Source organism: Elgaria multicarinata, chromosome 10 (assembly GCF_023053635.1).
Source record: "Elgaria multicarinata webbii isolate HBS135686 ecotype San Diego chromosome 10, rElgMul1.1.pri, whole genome shotgun sequence".
Classification (NCBI taxonomy): domain Eukaryota; kingdom Metazoa; phylum Chordata; class Lepidosauria; order Squamata; family Anguidae; genus Elgaria; species Elgaria multicarinata.
The window spans coordinates 60,376,396-60,390,996 of NC_086180.1; positions in this window are offsets into that span (position 1 = coordinate 60,376,396).

Genomic DNA, 14,601 nt, shown 5'->3' on the forward strand with positions numbered 1-14,601 from the left:
ACTGTGGAAACAAAAAGTATGAATATGAGAAGATTGCTTTTGATTGGCTAGGTAGCAAGAAGTGAGATTTCTCTATTCTCTTTGCCTAGTGATACTTGCCACTTGGCTCCTTGAACTCATAAATCTTTGAACATCTGATAAACACCATGAGGCTCAGACTAAGGGCCAAACATCAATGCTCAGGGACCTTTGCTCAGGATTGTGGTAATGCTACAGGGCCTAGTGTGTGTGTACACAGTGCATGTCAGACCTCTGAAGAAACTTCTGAATCTTGACCATAGAGAAACCCATAGAAACATGTAAGAGAGGTCTGTATTAAAGACCCAGGCCAGACCTTAACAAAGCAGGATATAACATTATGGAACTTGCTAGATGAAGGGTTAGTCCAGTGTGAGCCCCGGGGCCCCCCTGTGTGTCCAGATGACGCACAGGGGATCCCGTGCTCAGGCAGGGGTAACCCTCCCTTGGCCCGGGATAACCGGCACGGCTTGTGGCCCCGGTATTTCCCGCTGTCTCGAGCCCGAGACCGTGGGCGTGTAGACTGGTCCGCCGCTTTTCCCAGCTACCGCAATTACTTGCGAGTAGCCAGAAAAAGTGGTGGACGGGGCACAGCACTCCACAGGACAGGGGGCAGGGGGAGAGATTGGGGGTGGGGGGAAGCGGAGATCATGGGGGAAAGCGGAGATCATGGGAGGGAAGCGAGGATCACGGGGGGGAAGTTGGGATCGGGGGGGAATCGCGGCCAGGGTGGGAAAATCAGGGGTGGAGTGGAGCGGGGGGGCCTCCACACACCCGGATTTTCAGGTAGGTCTAGCAAGGCCCTTTGAAAATGGTTTGAAAATATATATGGAATGTGTTATGGGCCAAACAGCTGTCAGTGTACTTCAATACCATTATTAAACAGTAATGTAGATCCTGCCCCAGTCTGCCTTGATACATATGGGTTGCTCTTGAATAAAACTACATGGAGTTCAGGACACGGCCTACAAGCTTATTAGCAGCAGAGTCTAGTATCAAAGACAATACAAAGCATCTTGGAATGCGCCCATTTAAGATTTTGCCCAATGCATGCCATGCAAGCAAGGGTTAATTACAGTCACTAGGCAGTCACTGGCCTGCTTATTAGAATCTCCATCTTAAAGGGGAGGAAAATAAATAGACTTAAAATGGCTGGTGGTTTTAAGCTTAAGGTTGATATTTCTAAGTGCTATGAGCCCATCTTCCCCTGCTCTTATTAGCAGACATAAACGTGAGGCAACTTTTCCATTCAGAGTTTTAAAAACTCAATGCAAACAACTCAACGCCAACAACTTCTGGGATGCTGGATTAAACTTCAAGCCTTTTGATTTTCTTGGGAGACAAATTGAGTGGGGGGTGGGGGAGAGAAAGCATCATAGTTTGGTTCAAGGACTTACGATATTGCTCTTTCTCTTGCTATGCAGAACACGGGTCTTTTGGCCTTTCTGTGCCGCATGGTTGATTGGCCCCTATAGCGAACTGAGCTACAGATCAGAGTTCTGCTTTGATAAGATATATTCCTAATTTTAAAGTTAATTCCGATGTTATTTTGGTAGCCTGGGAGCTACTGTAGCAAAGTTCTTTCCTTGGCTGCTTGGGTAATGTCAACAGCCCAAGATCACATGGAAGTTCTCCATATCACCAGTCTTTTCAGGTAAGGAGGGCAATGCTTGGCATGGGAAGGAGCAGAGTTGTGGAGCCTTCCCACATAATCCTGACTTTGGATGTTCCTCAAACGATGCAGCTCCTTCTGTAGCTCAGTTCGCTATAGGGGCCAATCAACCATGTGGCACAGAAAGGCCAAAAGACCCCACAGCTGCGACCTGCAGTCTGTTAAAGACTAGAACAAACAAATGAAGCTGAGTTTTACTGGAGGGATTGTTTCCCCAAGACAGAAACAGCTCTAATGAGGGTATTACCTGATATGGCGTTGAGTCCGAAGAAACTGGAACAGCGTAAACAGGAAGTTTAATTGCAAATTCCTTTCATTCAATGTATTGACAACGCAGACAAAAATAGAAAAAGAGAAAAAACCCTATTTCTGTACTTATATCATTGATGGTATTGTCTCAGAGTTAAATGTTATGAAAGTCTGTAATATTGTTGGACTGTATTAGATTTGTATTCTTGCATATATGATACATATGATTGGTTGTTATAGTACCCAACATTGTGATGGTTAACCACTTTGAGACACATCAGTTGGTTTTATAAATTGTAAATAAATGGGTTATTTGATAATTATCACCTTTTATTTGGTGTTTGGAGTAGTTGTGTGCCTTTTTGGCACTTTATATAGTACTCCTTTACATATTGTCACTCTACAGAAGGGCCTTGTAGATTTCACAAAGGCAATATATAGAGATAGATGAATCCACCCCATCTCATTTCACATTGGGCTCATACTTTTTAAAAACATGTTCCAGAAAACTCAGCATGATCTTTCCCCAAAAGCTCTGAAGGACCTTAACCATTAAGAAACAAGATGACTGAAACTCTTCCTTCTTCTTTCATTAGGCCATAAAGCAGGGTTGGGCAACTTGTGTCTCTCTAGATGCTTGAGCCCACATCTCCCATCAGGCCTAGCCAGAATTCCCAGTAGTGAGGGGCTGGAATTCTAAGCCAAAACATCTGAAGGACCACAAGTTGCCCACCCTACCAGAAGGCCTTACCAAGAAGTTCCCTGTGCAAAGAATCTTGAGAATTATAGTTTCTCAGAGTTCTCAAGTGCTTAAGGACCCAGAAGCTCTGGCAAAGCACATTCCCAAGGGGTCTTTCTGCTGGGAACATGCTGTTGTAAGGCTCTCTGACCTAATGAAGGCCTAAGAATGTAATAATAATAAAAATGTAATAAATAAATAAATAAATACATACATACATACATACATAAGAAGCAGACTTTCCTCAATGCCACAAGTCACCCTCACAGCTGCTGAATAATAGGTTTTGGTGGAACAGAATGATGCAAGACATTTTGGAATGGGTTGAAATTATTTGAGAGTTAAACTCAAGTTCAAATGAATTAGGGGAAGGACCATACCAAACTCATTATTTTCAAACTAGTGTGGATACATTTTTGACATACACACTCTGTTCTGAAACTCAGCAACATCACTCATTTTTCTTCTTATTCAGATGATTGGAGCATAATTGACCATTGGACATTGTGGCTGAAGATGATGGGAGTTTCAGTCTAACACATTGGAAGTACCAGGATGGGGAAGGCTGACATAGACCAACACTCCTCCTCTGCCAGATATGTATAAACTAGGTATGTTTCACCCACCCACCCTCTTGAGAAATTTGAATCAGATTGAAACTCTTTTAAGCTTCTCTTGAAATTCTTCAGACATTTTGCTCAAGCAGGAACCTCCAAAGAGCTGCCTTGAATTTCGCTCTAGGCAGAATTCAGTGACAACTGAAGGATGAACCTCTTCCCTCCCGCCCTGCTCCCCGAGAAACCTTGCCAATCTTACTAAAACTCTTCTAGCTTCCATCGACAATCCTATGGTGTTTTACCTGAGTAAGAACCTCCCGATTTTCCTTAGATTTTACCAGAGTATAATTCAGTGGCAACTAACATTTCCTTTAAAAAAATAAAATAAAATAAATGAGAGTAGCTGCAGTATCTGTGCTGAAAAAGATTGCCCCTTTGCCGCATTCACAGCAAGTCCAAGCAACACTCAGGCTTTTGTGTGAATCATGAAAGCTTTCGACCTGCAAGCACTGCTTTTCTCACTTACATGTTAGCTGATTTTCGGAGTCTTTTAAAAGCAGTTGCATTAGAACACCATGGGTGTGTGTGCGTGTGTGTGGGGGGGTGTTTAAACAAATGCTTCAGTCCAGTGACCTATGAAGACAACATACACAAATAAAAGACAAGGTACCACTTGTCATGTACCAAAGCTACCTTTTATGTACTTTGAAGAAAAATTCATGTAATCAGTAGTGACAACATGAAGACTGAAGGCATTCGTCAAAAGGGATTTTTGTTTATCTGTGGAGTAAAGCATAGTTTTCCCTGGATGGAAAGCAAGCCCTCAGTCAATGATAGATCAAATAGCCTCAACCAAATTGCTTACACATCTCTGATTGTTAATACTTCATAGTTCGTCAACTGGATCTCTCCAGGCAGAAGAAGAATAGCAATAAACACTGAGATTAACCTGGCTGGCTGTAGGTTGCCATTGTGTTTATACAGGCAATTGCGCATTGCTCTGTCAAACGAAATATGACTTGTGTCAAGTTTGCCAGAGTGGTTAAAGCATTTTGGAACAAATGATTGATTAAATGGACTCAGCATTCTTGAAAGATGTCAGCTCGGCAGTCAGGGACACTGAAATGGTTATGTTTCGTAATAGCTGCGGCTCTGGCCTATGCCCTAACTAATATACGTAATATTTGGCTGGTACGAAGTTCACCTACTGTGTGAGCACGTATTCTTGAAGTTTGCCCTGGAATCAGGGTGCATGTTATGATCACCACAGGAATATGTATTTCCCCCCATGGCAAGTTTTTATACACTAGCAATTAGGGGTGTGCACGGACCCCCCGCTCCGCTTCTCTTCCAGATCTGCGATTTGTGGATCGGGCCACTTCGCTCTGCCCCCGCTCCACCTATGTCCGCTCTGCTCCGCTGCGGAGCTCCGGATCCGGATCGGAGCTCCGTTTTTCCCCCCCATAGGCTTGCATTGAAAGCTAAAGAAGTATACAACTTTTTTTCTGTTAAAATTAGAAATCTCTAGTTTGGCACCATGACACCTCATGGAGGTATACACACGCATGCCAAGTTTCAAGCCAATCCCATCATCCTCTGATTTTTGGGGAATTTTTGAAAATTGGGCACCCCATTCACACCCCTTTCGATAGCTCCATCAGTTTGCACGTTAGAAACCTCAAACTTGGCACCATGATAGCTTATCCAGGGATACACATGCACGCCAAGACTCAAGGCAATCCCATCATCCCCTGATTTTTGGTGGGGCTCTAACCTCTAACGCACCACCCATTACCCCAATTCACACCCCTTTCGATAGCTCTGTCAATTTTCATGTTAGAAACCTCACCTTCAGTCCCATGACAGCTTACCCATGTGTCCACATGGACACCAAGTTTGAAGCCAATCCCATCATCCTCTGATTTTGGGGGAATTCCATTCTCACCCCTTTCGATAGCTCCATCAATTTGCATGTTAGAAACCTCAAACTCAGCACCATGATAGCTTATCTAGGGATACACATGCGCACCAAGACTCAAGGCAATCCCATCATCCCCTGATTTTTGGCGGGGCTCTAACCTTTTAACTCACCCCAAATCAAGTCCCATTTTACAACTATGTCAATTTGCATGTCAGAAACCTCACCTTTGGTCCCATGACAGCTTACCCATGTGTCCACATGGATGCCAAGTTTCAAGCCAATCCCATCATCCCTGGATTTTGGGGGAATTTATGAAAGTTGGACACCCCAGTATCTGCAGACAGCTCAATGGGCCCATTTCAAAGGAAATCCCAACATGCCATGAATTGGGGAGTAGAGAGAAACCTAAATATTAATCTTCTTGCACACTTGAAAAATTGATTTGGAACTTGAGCACAGGAAGGACTTCTCCCCTGAGTCAAAGCAAGACACACAAAAACCATCCCTGCGAGGTGGGCAGGGGAGGAGGGAGGGAAGGCAGGAAGGCAGCAGACATTTCTGGGGTACAAGGAAGTGAGCCAAGGATAGTTTCAAAGCCAGTAATGCATATAAAATGGAATAAATAAATAAATAAATAAATAAACGAAGGAGGGGTGGAATTAAAAGCAGCAGTGTTGCTGAATAAACAACAAGAATTTTTTTTTAAAAAGGGCTATATCTGTCTTTTACCAGAAAGAGGGGAGGGGAAATCATCTGCCAATTTGACTGGTCCTGTCTAGGTACCAGTCTTTAAGAAGCAAACGATCACTTCAACTCATGATAGGCATTCTCTCCAGTGATTTACCTTTGGAGGGCTCTGATGGCCCTCCAAGGACAGGAGAGTGCACAGGGCACGTCCACATGCCCTAGGGGAGCTCATCCCCTTGCACCACATCTATTCAGTTGTTCCCCAAAGTTAGGGTGGGTAGCAGTGCTGTGCTTTTTCTATCTCTTATTATTGGCTTAGTATATTATTTCAGGTTGTGTTTGTGCATTTGGTGGGGCTACTGTTTTTAAAAACACTGGGAAAAGTCCGTTCAGACTAAGAAAGAGAAGTTCCGAGAATCCCAAGTTACCCGTTTTGCCTATCCCCTCCACCAACTTTGGGATCATGTGATCATGACCGGGAGTTGACTCTGCCCCTCAGCCCTTCGAAAAAGGTATTTTCCCGCTGTTTTACCCAATTTTTCCAAAAATTCTGGCAAGTGAACCGCAGCACACAGAGAGCTGAGAGTAGGCTCAAAATGACCCCCAGCCACAACTCTCTAAGCACAAGAAGTTTCAGAAAGATAGCTTAAAAAACAACACAGTTGTCCCCTATTCTTTTCCGCAATGCAATCCTATGGGCGAAATTTTTCAAAATGGCAATCAGATCGGTCTGTGAAAAGAGAAGCGCTCCGCGTATGGGCGCTTCTCTTCGCCGTGCTTCTACGGGTCCCAGGTCTGCTTCTACTCCGCCTCTGGGCAAGGCGGAGCAGGCCAATTCGCTTCTGATTCTCCGCTTCTAATCGGAGCGGAGCACATCCCTACTAGCAATGCTATTTAGCAACATACAGTTAGCCCGTTTGCATGATCATGATGGGGGGATATAAGTGACAGTGGCTTATGTCTTCCATTGCATGTGCCAGTCATGTGCTGGAGGTTCAGTGGGAATTTGTATAATTACCCTCACCATCATAGCTTGCTCTGTCATGTGAACCCAGCAAGAGTAGCTTGTTGCCATGGTTAACAAGCCACCCCCACAGCCCTAAAACAGCCCCAACCCGACTTATTCCCCCCCCCATAATCATGTGAACCCAATCAGTGTGGAGTTGGGGCCAGCTCATTCATGACCTCCCACTGTTTATCTCTTGAGGCCACTGTCATAGAAATTTCGTACGTGACAGTCATGATTCATGAATATGTGTTAGGGTAGCCATATGTGCTCTTTTACAAAGGACAATCCTCTATTTGAAGGGCTGCCGGAGGACCATCCTCTATTTGATAGTGGCTCCTATCTGAAGGGCTGTCCTGTCCAATCCAGGTTTATAGATAAAGAACCATCAGAACTGTTGCCCATCCACAGTTAACACCTGAACAACAAAATGAACAGTCAGGCACACAGGTCACCTGCAATATGGTGAGATGGACTGTGTTTCTATTTGAATTATAATAATTATTTCTAAATTTGTATCTATACATATCAATTAGCAAATGCAGATGTTATGCAAATTGGTGTCCTCCTTTGTCGTCTTGTTTGATTCGTAAGGGGCCACCTTAGCATGTGTGTGTGAGACACTCACTATATGGGGATGCTGGTTCTTATTGTGATTGTCATGTGTAGCCCAGCTCTAAAGGATGTACATACATTCCAAGCTTAACGTTGTTTTAACTGATGCAGCTTCTCCCCAAAAATCCCAGGAACTGCAGTTTGGTGAGGGTTAGAGAAAGGTGGGTTCTCTCCATCCCAGCTCAGTCTTTCACAGAGAACTCTCTGAGAAAATGTGGGTTTTTCCCAGGAGTTCTCTTCCAACATATAATGTTGGTGCATGAAAAACTTGAGGCAGCTCACTTTTAGGCCTTTGCTAGACCTACCATTAAATCTGCGATGGAGGAGGGGAGAGACCACGATGCAACTATTGTGGGATGTCGTGGTAGTCCAGACGTCATGTGCGACGAGCTCAAGAAGAGAGTAGTTGCGTCCGCCATTTTTTTACTTTCTTAAAGTGGTGATGCGCACAAATGCTCGTGCACTCAGGTAAGGTTTTTTTAAAAAAATTAACTTGATTTTTCTGCTCCCCCCACCCTGCCCTCGATGGGCGCAGCGCTCCTGGGGAGCACTGCACCCCATGCATGGCTTCTCCCGGCTACGCGTGAGTAATTGCGCAGAGCCAGGAAAAGCCACGGAATGGGCTACATGCTCGCTGTCTCAGGCTTAGCCCAAGATTATGGGAAAAACTGGGGCCAAAGGGTAGGGTAATAGCTCGGGACCAGGCAGGATTGATCCTGAGCCCAGGATCCCCTGTGCATCATCTGGATGCACAGAGGTCTATCCCGGGTATCACCCCGGGATATAGCCTGGTCTAGCAAAGGCCTTAGTCTCCTCTACCCCAGTTTCATTCCTGTCCCTCCCCCACCCCCAAAAATGAACACTTGTGAAGCAAGGAACTGGCACCCTCAAGGGAGGCCAGCATGGCAAGCATGGCAGAAAAGCCAGAAAACTCATCTTTAGGTCCTGTACACTCAAATGAAGCATTCGTTGGTGGCCAGGACCATGGGAAATGTGTTTTCCAATATCTTCCAGCTCAAAGGATTATCAGGCAGACATTAGGGGCTATATTTTCCATATCGTACAGCATTAATAGTTGAGCTGTGAAGCATCCAAGCCCTAAAGACAAAGCCTCCTCCACCATTTCCTAACAACACTGCCTAGAAATATATGGATTGTGCAAAATCCTTTCTGTCTGTGTTTTGCAGATTTTCAGGTGCCTTTTATTCCATCATCTGCTCTTCAACAGAATCAAGTTTTTATTTCAGTTTCTGAATGCATGCAAATTTGCACATGAGCAAATGCACAAATTTCTCCAAAATGCACAAATTTCTCCAAAATGCCCCCCCCCTTTTCCGACTTTAGTCTATAGGGGAAATGCACCTTTTAGGCTGTTTTTTATTTTTGTGTATGTTTTTCTATGATGAAATTTGCACAAAATTCCAGAAAATGGTCTGCAAGTCTTCTGACTCCACACAACCAGGGGGGAAGCTGGTCTGCTGCAGAATCCATGAGTCAGATTCGTAAAAACTTCTCTACATTTCCCAAAGCCAAGCCTTGCATAGGGGACAGTTTGGATTTTTATTAATTGGACCCATGAATTATGTAGTGGATTGGCTTTTCCTGTGTCAGGTGGATTCTGCAGACTTGTAGACTGTTCTTCTAACCTTCAGACATTTTGTGCAAAATATGCAAACAAAGAAACAAACAAAAACAGCCAAAAATGTGCATAGGCTAAAGCATGAAAATACACATTTTGGTGGAATTTGCACATTTGGAAGGAAATTACACACACGTGCAGATTTTGCACAAATCCGCATATGAAGAAATTTGTATTTGTACAAATTCGAAATGGGAAAAAAAACCAGTTCAGTCAAGGGGTGGATGATGGAACGAAAGGTATCTGAAAATCCACAAAACGCAGATAGAACATATTGTACACAATCCGTACATCTCAGGAAAGTGGGGGCAAGAGCAGAGAAGGATGGCTGGTAGTCCAGAGGACCAATGCCAAGCAATCTATGAGCCAGACCAGAATGCGGAGGAGGCTTGAGCTCAGTTCATTTTACATTTGCAGTTTTCAAAACCCAGAGCATTCTAGTAAGGGTTATGAGAACTCTCTTTTTGAGATTACTATCTCACTTTGAGAAGTACAAAGTTTTAGACCAGTATGTTCAGAGAGTAGATATGCTGTTCGACTCCTGAATTCTTTTGAGGAAATTACTTCTCAGCTTCAAGTCTTCCATTGTAAATTGGGAACATTGGGCCCGCTGCAAGGATGTAACATTTCTACCCTGGGTGGGGGGTGGGAGTGGGTTCTTCCTGATCAGGGTGTTCTTTGAATTAATGGCTAATAATGCAGCATCATTCAGCAAGACTCTGGGTTTGAATACATGCTATACAATTCATATAGCAATAAAGATTGAGTGGGCTTGCATCATGCTTAGGAATGAACTGATAGCTGTATTTAGAGTTGGAAATATGTGAACAGTTGCAGGCAATCATTGCAAAATTGGCTATGGGGTCTTGTATCAATGGCTCAGATTATGCTCTGGGTTGTGTATGGATATTTGCATGTGTTCTTCTTGATATATCATCCCATCCACTAGGGATATAATAAGTCAGGGTTCATTGTCCCTTCCAGTGAGTCTGTCTCCCCTCTCACTCTTAGCAAAGCACTTGGGGGAGATGGGAGAGGTACTCCTTCACAGTACATTTGCATGGATTTCATAAAAAAATATGCTAATCACATATATTTGTGTTAGGAAGAAGACTGATGTTTTCTTGTACATTCTCTGTCTAATACACGAACTGTCCAAAAGCCACTTCTGTGAAGATTTACATGCAAAACAAACCCCTTCCATCAATGGTGCCTGGCATGGTTGGGATTAAGAGAGCTGCTCATAATTTTTTCCTGGAGAGAAATGTGTGCCCCTTGGGATCAAAAAGGACTTTAACGTAGCAGTGTCAATACTGAGGGACTGTGGAGAATGTAACCAAGTTTCAGAAAGAATAATCTGAAAGAGAAGGTTATGTGCAATCCTGAACTCTTCTGTTCCTCTCTCTCTCTCTCTCTCTGATTTTTTTCTTTTTTTAAAAAAAAAAGTTTCAGTCTGAGAACTGAGATGTCTGTGCTGAGTTGTGTATTGTTCCAACATGGCCATCCATTACATTTAGGCAGGAGCAGTATATCCCATTAATCACAGGCAGAAGGTTAAGTAAAGATGTAAGCATATTGGAAACAAGGCTTAAAATGCACATAACCTTGATATATTAGGCAAATGTCTAAGAAAGGGCCACAGACCTAAAAAGATTAATGGAAACAGGCCAAACAGAGTTATATTAACCATGCTAAACTACATAATGCTCCAATCTATTATTCCTGAGCAGAAATAGATCATTCAAGAGATCGCACGCACACACACACGCGCACACACACGCACACACACACGCACACACACACACACAGAGAGAGAGAATAAAGGGAAATTGAATGCAAAAATGAGCTATCAATTGGCTCATACCTATTTGATGTGATAAATAAATCTTGTTACTAAGCTATTACTTCCTTTCTGCAATTGAAATAACAGCAGAAGACAATGGTCTCAAATCAAGACTGACTCTGTGTTTTCTTTTAATATTTAAATTCATACTTGCACCCTTCAAGAACCTCAAAAGCCATCAAGTAATTTTCACTTTAAATATATATATATGGATGCAATTCATCAAACACGGACTATCTTCTGTTTCTTTATGTAGGGTTTGCATAGCACCTAGCAATATCCTGAGCAGTGATGGGGAGAATGTGGCCCTCCAGATGTTGCTGGACTGCAACTCCCATCATCCCTGGCTAACATAGCTAACAGTAAGGGATTATGGGTTTTTTAGTCCAGTAGCAGCTGGAATACCAGACATCCCCCATCCATGATTTAGAGTATCAATGTTTGATTTAAACATTGAAACTTGTTAAAACAGGCTATAAATTAAGCCAGCACAAGTTGTTTCTCACTGAGCCATATCCAACGTACCAGCCATATATGGTAGCTAACAGAGGCTGAACATTGTGCTTTTCTATACATGTTCCTAAACCACCTGAACTTGCTGTTATTAGGGCACGCCTGTATAGGAATGTTCCAGATGATGATGATGATGATGCCAATGACGATTAGCTTTTATAAAACCACATGTGGTAATTGTATTGATCTGGGGTCCTGATTCTGTTTAGTTAAAATTGATTTTTTATTATTTAAGATGAAACAAAGCCACATGTGTAAAAAGAAGTCTACTACGTGGAGGCTAATTTAATATGCAGCTGCTATTGGTTTCATGATCTGATGGCACTTGCATAGACTCACCATTTGTTAAAATAAAACAAAAACAAATCATGAAGTGTGCTGGTGTTGAACCTCATTCAGCTTAACGGATGAATTCAATTTCAGAGAAGCTCTCAGAGCCTGCATTTGGCTCTTGGAAAGATGTAAAGGTGCATCTTTTCAATGTAGCCTTTAAAAATGTGTAGTTTTCTGTGTTTTGATATTTGTTTTTTAATGGGCCTGTTCAGACAACATGCTAAACCATGGTTAGCCTGCTAACCCTAATACCTTCTTCAGAGGCTCTCTTCCAGGTGTCCCTGCCAAATGAAATGAGGTGGGTGGCTACTAATGAGATGGCCAGTTGTGGAATGCCCTCCCCAGAGAAGCTCACCTGGTGCCTACATTGTGATCTGTTCAAACCAGCTAAAGACCTTTTTATTCTCTCAGGCGGTTTTTGCTGTTTGTAAATGTCCTAATTTATTTATTTATTTATATCTGCTGTCTTTTATTTTGGCTTCATGTTGTAGTTTCAAACATATATATATATATATATATATATATATATATATATATATATATTATGCTATATCACGTTGTTGTACGTCCCGGTTTTAACTTTTGTGAGCTACCTAGAGAGCTTTAGTTGTTGGGCAGTATAGAAATTTAATCAATAAATAAGCAAACTGATAAAATCTCATCTGCAGTGAATTAATTTTCACTTTTTAAAGGCAGGAACAACAAAGAGTCACTAGAAAACTTCAGTAATGAATGACAATGTGCATAGTGGAAGATGTGCTGATTGCCTTGCAGAATCCCCATGGAAAAACCTTAATGGCTGTGATAACAGCAAGGTTTGCGTTTAGAAGCCAATAAACCATAAACTTTGCATCAGCACCTAAAGAAGTTTTATTTAATATGCTTGTATCCTAGACTTGCAGCCAGCATAAACTTTCAGGGTGTATATTAAACTCCTGGAGAGTTATGGAATGCTCCAATAAAATCATGTGTCACTAGCATTTTAGCTTATTAATACTTTAAAAAATATGAAATATAGATGCTTTGCAGAGAAGGTTTGTTGTTTCCCAGGAGCTAACTAAGGTAAATTCTCTAAATACTCAGTACCACTGTGCTGAGTGCTACAGAAGGTGTTACATAAAAGAGAATATAATTCTTGGGCATTTCAGTCTCTGCAGACATCGCTTGTTTTATTAAGGGGCAAAACACTCCAGGCATTTCTATTCACTTGAAAGACTTTCATTCCAAATGCATTTTAACAGATGAACACCAGCGTACGTGATAATTTGGAGATTGTAAAAGGCAATTTAGAGGAGGAAAATCATATGTAGAGACAGCACTTACCAGGAAGAAGCATCCATTTGAAGTACTGTTAGGACCCCTGGCCATGTAGAAGATGCCAACTTTGTGATTATTCCCCATGTCAGCATCATCCCTTCCAAAAATGGGGGCATGTTGTGTTGGGAATGAGCACAGCGTGATCTTCGCTCCTCTCCTCCCACATTACCTTCTCAACACAAAAGGGAACCACACTGCAGTGGTTTTCATGCCACACAGATTATATAAGGTGTGTGGGAGGGTCTAATTTTGGGATCCACAAGTACCAGAGGGTTGTCCCCAAAAGGAGTAGATTAGATTTCACCATGTGAAATCCATAGCATGTAGGTGATCATAACTTTTCTTTTCCTTTTTTCTTTCAGGTAAGCACACAGGGCCCTGATCTGGATTGGGACCACTGTGCATGGGTGGGGATGGGGAGGCCAAACCTTCCCACCCAACCACGTTGCAGGCAAATTTAAAGAAAACAGTGGATGGGTTTAATTCCTCCTATCCTTGCACAGTGGTCCCAACCCGGATTGGGCCCCCGTACACTTACATGAAATTTAAAAGTTTGGCTTTATTCTAGTTGTACTTTTGTATTGTGGTGTTATTTTGTGGTTTCAAGCCTTCATATTTTATGCTATGGTTTTAATTTTTATGAACCACCCACAGATATTCATCTATCGGGTTGTATAGAAATTAAATAAATAAGAAAAAAAGTTATGATCTCCTACATGCTGCACATTTAAGTGTGTAGTTTAGCCCTTTGTGAGCACTCAGATAGAACAGTTGCAAAAGCTTAAACTTTTTGCAAGCATCCAATTTAAATGCTCACAGAAAGCCTGAAGAGTGTTCAATTCACACATCACTGGGGCCACCTTTTCCCTAAGGTCCAAGTAAATTATTTTGGGAGTGGGAAGTAAGAGGTGGTGGTTGGCACTTCCAAGACCATGGTGGAGTGGGGTCTAATTTCTTCCCAAGAAATGGAGCTAGAACTACTAGTCCCAGAATCCCCAGTATTATGACCCTGGACCAAGAGCCATTGTGGAGGATTCCTTGAACAGCAAATTATTTGTATTTGATTAGCTGATATATCATTCATGTAACTGAGTCATGGAGTACACAAGTGGGCTGAGCTATCTGCACCATTCAAGCAGGAATAATATTTATTTGAGAAAACAGTTTTATCTCTACCTATAATGCTGAAAGTATGTGTGTGAGTTTGTATGTCTAGAAACATACACCCACTTCCACTTGAGGTACAAGTTTGAAATTTGGCACACTCAGAAAAATCTTAAAACCTGAATTTGGGGGTTTAAAGTAATTTAAAAGATTTTAATAAAAAACATAGGCTTAGGGCCTTCCTAGATGAGGGTTTAGACCAGTGCAAGGCCCGGGCTCCCTGCTGTGCATGCAGATGATGCACAGGGGATCCCGGGGTCAGGCCGGGCTAAACCCTCCCTTGACCCGGGATAACCGGATCCACTTCTGGCCCGGTTTTTCCGCAGCC